This window comes from Perca flavescens, chromosome 7 (assembly GCF_004354835.1).
Source record: "Perca flavescens isolate YP-PL-M2 chromosome 7, PFLA_1.0, whole genome shotgun sequence".
Classification (NCBI taxonomy): domain Eukaryota; kingdom Metazoa; phylum Chordata; class Actinopteri; order Perciformes; family Percidae; genus Perca; species Perca flavescens.
The window spans coordinates 1,372,566-1,383,043 of NC_041337.1; the positions used below are offsets into that span (position 1 = coordinate 1,372,566).

General features: G+C 41.1%; 1 long non-coding RNA gene across 1 annotated transcript in view; it reads right to left on the reverse strand.

Annotated features, from left to right (window-relative positions):
* Positions 1-10,217, reverse strand: part of LOC114559237 (uncharacterized) — a 32,251-nt gene extending 22,034 nt beyond the window's left edge. Inside the window, exon 1 of the long non-coding RNA XR_003693045.1 lies at positions 10,175-10,217. This is a non-coding gene — a long non-coding RNA (uncharacterized LOC114559237). The remainder of the gene's footprint in view (positions 1-10,174) is intronic.
* Positions 10,218-10,478: the final 261 nt, after the last annotated feature.

The following is a 10,478-nucleotide window of genomic DNA, read 5'->3' on the forward strand; positions in this document are numbered from 1 at the left end:
ATGGCTCTCACTGTGGTTCGCTGGATTCCCAAAGCTTTGGAAATGGCTTTATAACCCTTTCCAGACTGATAGATCTCAATTACTTTCTTTCTCAATTGTTCCTGAATTTCTTTGGGTCTCGGCATGATGTGTAGCTTTTAAGGATCTTCTGGTGGACCTTACTGTGTCAAGCAGCTCCTATTTAAGTGATGCCTTGATTGTGAACAGGTGTGGCAATAATCAGGCCTGGGTGTGGCTAGAGAAATTGAACTCAGGTGTGGACAACCACAGTTATAGTATGTTTTAACAAGGGGGGCAATCACTTTTTCACACAGGGCCATGATGGTTTGGATTTTTTTTCTCCTTTAATAATAAACACCTTCATTTACAAATTGCATTTTGTGTTTACTTGTGTTGTCCTTGACTTTTGTTTAAATTGGTTTGATGTTCCGAAACACTTAAGTGTGACACACATGCAAAGGAACAGGAAATGAGGAAGGGGGCAAACACTTTTTCACACCACTGTACATACATACATACACATACATACATACATACATACATACAGTACATATACATATATATACATACATATATACAGATAGATAGATAGATAGATAGATAGATACATACATACATACATACATACATATATATATATACCCTGCAGAGATCTGAGGAGCAGTTAACTATAGTCCTCAGAAAGAGGAAGGTGACGGATATTCGGCCTAAATGAGGCACATCTGGCGGAATTTCCATCGGCACCTGAGCAAGTGGAACGTCGAGGATATAGACTACTTGGGGGTTTGCCCTCTTTAATTAGTATTGCTAATAAAATCTTCCAGGACATCTATAATTCATTTAATTTCACATTTATTATACAGGAAAAGTTTAAAGGTAATATTAAGTTACAATTAAAACGGGCCTGGCTTAGTTTAAAAACTGGTTTCCAGCAGGTTCCTGTTCTGCAGAAACAAAACAGTTCATGACATATGAAAAAAGAAACATGTATGCAGGACACAAGCATGGGCTAGACTGATACAGACGATTAAAAACAACAATACAGGCAGTACTTGGACAATGAATAAACAATTAGTGAGTGCAAGTGTAACTGTTAAGAAGGAACAGTTTATATGCCTTTTTTAAATATGTGATGGATGGTAGTGTTCTTATGTGATGGGCAATGTCATTCCAAGTATTATTTTGAATCTGAAAATAAAATGTAATTGCGTGGTTATTTATACAATTCTGGTAAGTCAGAGCGTGTGAGTGGAATGCAGTGGTGAGACCACTTTGGAAGATTACTGTGGATCTTGAGAGCTTGATTGTATAATCGTGCTATTGGTTTAGTAATTAAAAAACTTAAGTATGGTGGCCGACAGGGGCAAACAACCTGCAACTTCCGAAAACACATGCAAATAGACAAAACACACGTGCAGCATTCAGCAAACGCGCTACAAATACACTCAACACAATCAAATAAAAACAATGCAAAAAGAGCACACAAACCCTGAAAAAAGAAGCGATGCAAAAAGAAAACACAACTTAATTAATTTGACAACACTTGCGCAGCATTCAGCAAACGCACAACCAATACACACAACCAATACATAAACGCGATGCAAATACACACAACCAAATACACAAACGCGCTGCGAATAAAAAATGATGCAAAAAGGAAAGCACACAAACCCCGAAAACAAAGGCAACAACAAAAAACGCTGCATCCAGATAACACAACGGAAGTTTTTCAGCAGATGAAAAAAACCCTGTGGGGTCGAAAATCCAGCTGTTCCACTTAGCTGATCCCTCTAGAGTATGGAGCCTCAATAAAGATAAATGCACACACTACATTCACACATGCACACACAGGATTCATACATGCACACACATGATTCATAAATACACACAAAATTCACAAATACACACACAAAATTTAAAAAGCACAGAAGATTCACAAATGCATACAAAATTCACAAATGCACACAAAATTCATAAATGCACACACAATTCAGAAATGCAAACAAAATTTACAAATGCACACAAGATTCAGAAATGCATAGGACAAGATTCAGAAATGTATTTCTGATGCATACACAAATATATCTTGATTTACAAACTGCTTGCGGTCTGTAAACTTCTTTGCATTTGTGTGTGAATTTGGAGACTCACCTGACGTGGCTCAACTCACAAATGCATTTTTTTAAACAGGGAATGATCTGCAACCAATCAGATATCTCCCTTGTTTTAGCCAATCACAAGAACGCACCCCACGTGGGGGATTGTTTACTTATTAGCCAATTGAGAATGAGGAGGTGTTGTCACAGCACAGCGCCCCGCCCCCAGAGATCCCCCTTCCTCCATTTTGAACTGCTCACGTTCATTGTTTGTTGGTTGCGGAGGTCTTTATTCTAGAGACGTCGGATTTATCTGGTGGCTGCAATTAGAAGAAAGGACTTTACTTTTGACCTAATCTCCCAGTCGATGGGAGTGTGTTCTCTGCAGATCTAATCTTGTTATACACACACAAGTTTCTGATTCCGTTTTTTTGTTAAGTTAGAAATGTGATCCCGGTATGTAAGGTGTGTTTCAAGTAGCACACCAAGATATTTGTAAGTCTTAGGGACGACAAGACTTTAATTTGCAAAGGTAATAGAATCAGTGAAAAAAGACTTTTTCTGGGTGAATGAAAATACATATTCAGTTTTTTTTTTTTTACATTGACGGTCAAGTGGTTCATTTTTCAAGTAAGTAAAGTTTATTTATATAGCGCTTTTCACAGATAAAAATCAAAAAGTGCTTCACAAGTCAACCAGTCATGTAAGAACTGAAGATCAGATGATAATTTGGAATTCATGACATCAGGATTTGAGCCAGAGAGAAAAATCATAGTATCATCAGCGTACAGTAAGCAATTTGAGTGTTTACACACTTGAGGGAGATCATTGATGTATAAAAGAAAAAGTAAGGGTCCAAGAATGCTGCCTTGTGAAATGCCCATATCACAGACTAATCAGTGACAATCAGTGGGAAAGATAGAAAGCCTGATACAAAGATTGACTACGGTTGATTAAGGTAGGGTTCCACACAGCAAAACACCTCGCGAATTTCGGCCCGCGAAAGTTTGCCTCGGGGGCGTGGTCGCGAAAACAACACGCAAGACCGCAACATTTTTTTAAATGTCCCGGGCTGTCGGAAGACAGGGCGGTAAAAATGCACAGCAGCAAACCATCGGTAAAATGTTAGCTCATAAATGCTCTGGTAACCTGGCTATGTAGCCTAGCTGTCTCGCTATGTTTACAATGAAAAGCAATGTCCGAACATGCTAGCGGGTGACCTGTCGGATAGCTGAATCATTTTGAGTGTTTGAACTATCTCCGGTGGTCTGTTTGGTGGTGTGTTTGCCCTGTTTAAGTTCGTCTGACATATAAACAACAATCCGTGTTGCTACAAGCGTCAATGTTCGGCAACAAAACATGTAATCAAACAAATGCACAAGTAGCCTGGCTAGCTATAGCTGCCTGGCTAGGCTACAATGAAATCCAATGTCCGAACATGCTAGCGATTAGCCTGTCGGCTAGCTGAAAACTTTGAGTGTTTAAACTAACATATTCAGTGATCTATTTAGTGGTGTATGTGCCCTAACTAAGTTTGTGTGTCATATAAAACACAATTTGTGTTGATAGAAGCACCGATGTTCGTGTAGAAACATTTTAAATCACATCCAAATTTTCATGATACGGCGCTGATAACCTCCGCCATCTTGGTCAGACTTTTTTTGTAACTCCCGCCTCCAAACACAAACACGCGGACCTGATTGGTTCTCGAGTGGTCCTCATTTGAATAAAGTTTAACTTTCGTCAACCTTATTTCGCTCCCCTCTGCGATTTACTCTCATCTCGCTCAATCAGGGCGAATTTCGTCTCCATTCAACCTCAATGAGAGCAAAGCGAAATTTTGCTATGTGGAAACCTACCGTAAGTGCTAAAAGAGAGGTATAAGGCTATCAGCATGAGTCTTTAAAAAGAAAGTGTTTAGACCATGAGTATCATGGGCGTGAGAGTTATTTAGTGAACGCAATATTTTTATCACCTTGTTCTGTGAGATCTCATAAAATGAGAACTGATCAGGTGTTGAAGAGAGAACAGGTTAGAAAGAGGAAGGAGTGGCAAAATGTGTTGCCAATTCTTTAACAAATGATACAAAATAGTCATTGAAAACACTTGCAATATTTTCTGTTCTGAGATAAGGGTACCCTGTAGGGAAATTTGAATATTGACATTCTTTTTCTTCTCATTTTCACCAGTGATGACCTTAAGGGTCTGCCATAATGTTTTTGGGTTAGTAGCAGATTGGGTAATCTGCTGTTAGAAATAGGCCGCCTTAGCCTTACGCAGTTCAACAGTACATTTATTTCTAATTTGTATGAAGTTATTTTTGTTCTCCGGTGTCCGACTTAACCTATACATTTTAAGGAGAGAGGCCTTTTGCTTAAGGAGTAATATAATTGAACCGGATCTTAATCGATGGCCTTACCTACCAAAATCACTACAAGCTTGGGTGTCAATAGTAAGATGGACATACTACCACACATTATTTTCTTCTCCATGTTACCTTTACCACCTCCAACTGATAACTGGGACAAAACGTATTTGGGGTGGGAAAACAACACTCATAAAGCTGACAACTCTCCACCATCACAAATCAGAGAGTGGACTTTTAATTCCTAATTTTAAACATGGTCATTATTTTGGACATTTGCCTTGAGTTCATTATCAGATTGACTTAGTTCTGACTCTGTTACTTGTTGGAAACCTATAGAGTGTAATTTAGCATACCCACACAGATTGGACAACGCATTGTTAAGACTCCATAGGGCCCTACATGAAGTCAGTGCTACAAGCTCACTGGAGATTTTAAAATATGACTACGCCTACGTACCGGTTAAGATGACTTCAATTGTCCTGTTTTTGTTTCTTGTATTTGTTCTTGTTACAGACACACACACGCACACGCGCACACGCACGCACGCACGCACACACACGCACACACGCACACACACACACACAAAGCCTCAGTGGTTACAATACTTCTACAGAAGGGTGTCACAATCTTGAATATCAAATTTTAAAAATGGAATCGTTGATACTGCCACGCCCCCATGTCATGTCCGGTCGGCTTGTCAAGCGGAGAAAAACACATGTGGCAACTGCAGATGCTGGAGACCCATCGACAGAACTTGAGCCCCCTCCTCTTTCACTGAAGTGTGTGAAAGTATTTTGGATTTCCAGTGAGTTATGTTGACAATGTTCGCGTTGTCAACAAAAAAGCACAGTTTGCAAGCTCTGCTATGTGTGTGTACCATATTCTGTGTGTTAACCATTGCACATTAGCCTAGCAGATAGCGGATATTCCTTCTGCTTATAGCTTTATCCCAACAAAACTGCACGGTTGAATATCAGCCTGCATGCACGTTTTGTAGCCTAAACAGAGCAGCTTATATTGGTTATATTAGAGAGAGCAACAAGTTAGCGGACTACCGTCTGCCGAGTCACCCTCTTCGCTATCGGTCTGCTCAGCTGCGGTGCTGGCTCGATGGTGTTTTAAGTCCCCAACTAAGGCCGGTTACACACTGCCTGCGTGGCGTGAGCGTGGCGTTTCTGTTGCATGTCAGCTGCGTGGATTTTTCTATGTCTTTACAGACCAGAAATGTGCTGACGCGGTGCTGCTGCTGCTGCTGCTAGCCTTGTCTGGACACATGTATGTTTCCCATTGATAAAATGAAATACCATGTTAAACATAAATATATACTGATTTGATTGCAGCAAAGACAACGTTGGCAGTATTGACGGCAAAATAGGCAACAGTAGGGCTGCACAATTATTCAAATTTTAATCACGATTTTGGCTTCCCACGATCATATTCACGTAATCGAGCCATATTTAAAATGAGTCATTAAGTTCAAGCTCCGTATCAAAGTTTTTTTTCCCCAAAGCTCTGCAAAGCCAATCTGTCTGATCATGTGCCTCCATGAGCCAATCAGAGTTGTTCCCTGCACCGCGCAGCTTAGTTTCATAGTTTAGACGTAGACAATCAGAGGACAGAGAGTAACGTGAAGAAAAGTCCACAACAGATAGCAGTTGGTCATAAGGATTACTGGTTTACCAGTAAACGCAACATTTTGTCCCGTCGGTGTTGTTTTTCAGACAACAGCAGTGACAAGTGCTAGTTTGAGTCTTTTAGCGCATAGCTTTAGCAGCAGACTGTTGTACTTCCTGGTGTTGGAATCCTCTACAGCGAAAGTGTCAGCATTTTAGCCGTGTTTGATCCAGTTATCAATGCAGCTAATGGTAGGCTAACGTTACCTGCTGTGTAACATGTTATTAGTGTTTACTTGCGTGACATGCAGCGATGTTTCTGTTGCCCTTAACGTCATCAGATGGCGCATTAGAGCCCAACGCAGACATTTAAGTGGCACCGTAATCCTCATTACTATTTCGTCCGATACCATAATTTTCCATTTGGACCCATAAACTTTAGCTATAGTTGCAAGCACATACAGAGCAACGTGTTTCCACTTTCACAGAGTATTGCAATATTTCAGCTAGGTCAAACAGTTAAAAGAGGCTTTGAAAGTTTAAAATTTACCGTTGTCTTGAGCAACCTTCTGGCACGCTGTTAGTGCGGGAGGGGCAGTGCATGGTCTGCACGTGAACTGCAGCCTCTCTAGCAACACAGAGCTGCCTTCGTGGACACCTGTCTGTAAATAATGCTGGGGAAATCGGCGAATGCAGCAGCCACGTATCAGCCAATGCTGATACACGTAAAAACGCAAATATCGGCCCGATCACGAGTTGGGGGCGTCAAACACCAAACTCTGTGTGGTGCGAAGCGTCTGCCCTCAGGATTGTCGGTAAACTTTTTATTCATTTTTTTACTTCCATTTGACTGAAGATATGTTATTGTTACATTATGTTGTTAATAAATGTTTTAAATTTGACAATGTCATGTGGTACATTGCGAACAAAGGTCAGACATTACATTACTTTATTATTATTATTATTAAGTCTAAAAATGGCATAGCAACCTGGGCTTAAAAATAAAATAAAGTCTTAGAATCAAAAATGTAATCAAATCGAGGATTTGGAGAATCATGACACCCCTACTCAATTCCATCAAGTGTCCCACTAAGCTATTTCAGTGAGTCAGCATGCACAATACCAGGACCTCTCCTAACTGGAATACAGCCATCATTAATGGTTTGAATACACCTGTGCTTTTACTACTATAACATGTCAACATGTCTGCAGTGAAAAAGGTATATATCCCCCCACACACACTCAATCCTCCTAAACTCCTGGACTCACACCACATACAGAGCTGTCTAGGCACAGTGCACTGTATTAGAGTGTGAATCTTCACTGATCTCCTGATTCAATTACGATTATCAGGTCAGCGATTTGATATCTCGATGCATCAAAAAAAAAAAAAAAATCTATTAAAGCCATATAGGATATTTGACTTGACAAACTTGCATTGTCAAGTGCAATGCCCAAGCTGCAATACATAACTTTAGACTGGAATGATTAAGTGTTTGGGTTCATTTCTTTAAAGTTGCTACCACAAAGGTTGACCTATTTTGGATTAGTCATATACCACCAGTGGTTAAATTGGGCCGGGGCTCTACAGGGCTCGGCCCCGGCACATAAGCCTGCTCATTTGTCCAAATGTGCCCGCATGCAGTCTAAATATCTCACATAAAATTTGATGAAAGTGATACTTTTGAAAACATGATATTTCTGACATAAATGAAAGATTTTTGAAATAGCATGTCTATTTTGTCTCGTCGGAGCTGAGATGAGAACAATCAGAACACGGCAACGACCCGTGCAGAACTGCAGACAATAAACCACTGCGGGTCAACTACATAACACCAAAGTGTCTCCGTCGGTAGGATTAACAGATACAATGTCTTCTCCTAAAGCTAAAAACCCTGTTCGCAGCGGTGGAAGCCCGGTGCTCGGAAGCTCCACCGGCCGCTACGAGTTCATGTCGCTGACCAAGCCTGAACCGGTCCTCGCTGTCGCATCTCCGCCAGCGGTAGGGCTCCGAGCCGGCCACGGCTCGCCTCCGAGCATCGGAGAGCCCCACTCGGTGCCGCGTGTGCGTTGTAGTAAAGAGAGAGATTAGGAGAAGGAAGTTTGTGTGAAGGTGTAGACACATATAGCCGACGGCCGAACGTTGACAGGAAACCCCGTCGATATGATCAGTCGCGTCCCCGAGGTCCAAAGAACTGCCACAGAACAGACCAAAAAGACGAGAAGAGACTAATAATAGTAATACATCTCTATAACAGCAGGCGGCGCTAATCTGTATTGTTGCCCAAGAAATGAAAACCGGCAGCTGATTGGACGAACGCGTCACATGGGTTTGTTTTCTCCGGAAATTCAGACCTGGACTGTCATGGCGGCCGTTCAGAATACAATCTCATGTTGTACTAAAATAGTTCACTGAAACGTGTTTCTGAAAACATTTTAAGAGAGAAATAGGCCATGATGCAGTTGCTGACTCTGTCTTCATTTCAGCTCAACAAAGGTCAGTTTAAAAGATTTTTCATCAGATTTTGAGAGACTCTAGTCTCCTCATTACGCTCGTCATTTCCGGGTGAGTCCCAACGGCCCTGCCGCCGACCGAACATGTCAGGTCGGCCAAAATGAACGCCGACAGCCCCCCAGACTGACGACGGCACGGGACACACCGAACAGATTTGAGTCACTCACCTCGCCAGACTGTCCCACGGCCGATAATCGGCAGAGAACACAGATATACTGTATTTTGAATGTGCACAAAGTTTTGGACATGAGCAGAAATCTTGCTCAAACACATCTGAAATATTACAGTCCAGGGGTCAATTATAAATTAAAAGGAATTAATGTATCATTGAGGTGAATAATTGTCATATGCACATTTAAGGAGGTTACTTCCTCACCAAAAGACGCCAAAAAGGAGGGAGGAGTAAATGATGCCTAGGCTACAGATATTTGCAGGTTGCAGTATATATTGATTCAGAAAAAGGTAGAAATATGTGAATAAAAATTCACCAGAATGCAGGAAATTAAATGTTCAATAAATCATTTTCATTCTTTTGTTGTTATTGGAATAAATAACACTTCAAAGAAAAAATCTCAACATAAATCTCACACTAAACTGAAAAAGGCTGTTGCTGCAATTTTGTTAATTTTACAGGAAAAAACACTGTTATTATTAGATGAGGAGCCTACGATCAAAATAATGAAGTTACTGTCTGTGTATAATGTCTAACCTGGGCTGGCACATGTTCACGTTAAAAAGCGTGTGCGTGCACAAGCACTACGGTCACGTGCAAAGTGTCCCGGTTTTAGCTCCGGGAAATTCAATTCAATTTTATTTATAGTATCAAATCATAACAAGAGTTATCTCGAGTCACTTTACAGATAGAGTAGGTCTAGACCACACTCTATAATTTACAAAGCCCCAACAATTACAGTAATTCCCTCAAGAGCAAGCAGTGCGACAATGGCGAGGAAAAACTCCCTCTTGGGAAGAAACCTGGGACAGACCCAGGCTCTTGGTAGGCGGTGTCTGACTGGCCGGTTGGGGATATGATGAACAGTGGCGATAATAGTCAAATTAATAATTTAACAGTCACTTCAAATGGTAGTCGTAGTAGTTCATGGCATATCAGGGAACTGCAGGGGAAATCTGGTCACCCTAGTTAAGGATCAATCAGTAAATAGCAAATAACAATACAGTGTGTTCTTACCGACACCCCAATGTGTACATCACTACTATGTAACAATCACTTATACAGACCTAAGGGATTTCTTGTCCAATAAGAACCTTTGTTTATCTAGAAAACAGCCCAGAAATCCCCATCACCAAACCCACCAGATTGTTGGAACAGTGGAAAGACGAACCAGGACGGCTTTTGATAGTTTTATTGTGTTTCTGTGCACTTGTATGCAGTGTGTTTTACGATGATAAAAGTGCTGATTATTTACATGGAGTCTGGTGGGTTTGGCGAAGGCCTGTTAAAGAGCGAAGATTACAATAGATCTTATGAAAAAATGCTTATTTATACTTCATGTCATATCGTTGCTGAGAAAACACATCACACGAAGGAGAGAAAGATCAAGTGAAGGTTTAATGACCAAACCTGCTCTGTGTAACCGAAGCTGAGGGTTGTAAACAGCGTCCAGTAGCTCCCGTTGTCGCTCGTTCTCCTCTTTTGAACGACAAAGTTCCTCCTCGTACTCTGCTATCGTTCTTTCAAACAGCCCAAATATCTCTTCAGCAGCCGCAGTTAGTCGCTGCTCCACCAACGCTCTCAGCATCTGGACTTTACACATTTTACCTCTCTCTCAACACAACAAAGATACTCTGCTAACACACCTTTCTGCTAGACGCCATCTTGTTCAAAGTGTGAACTTAGGAAGTTAGCCGCATGATTAGCCGCAGTA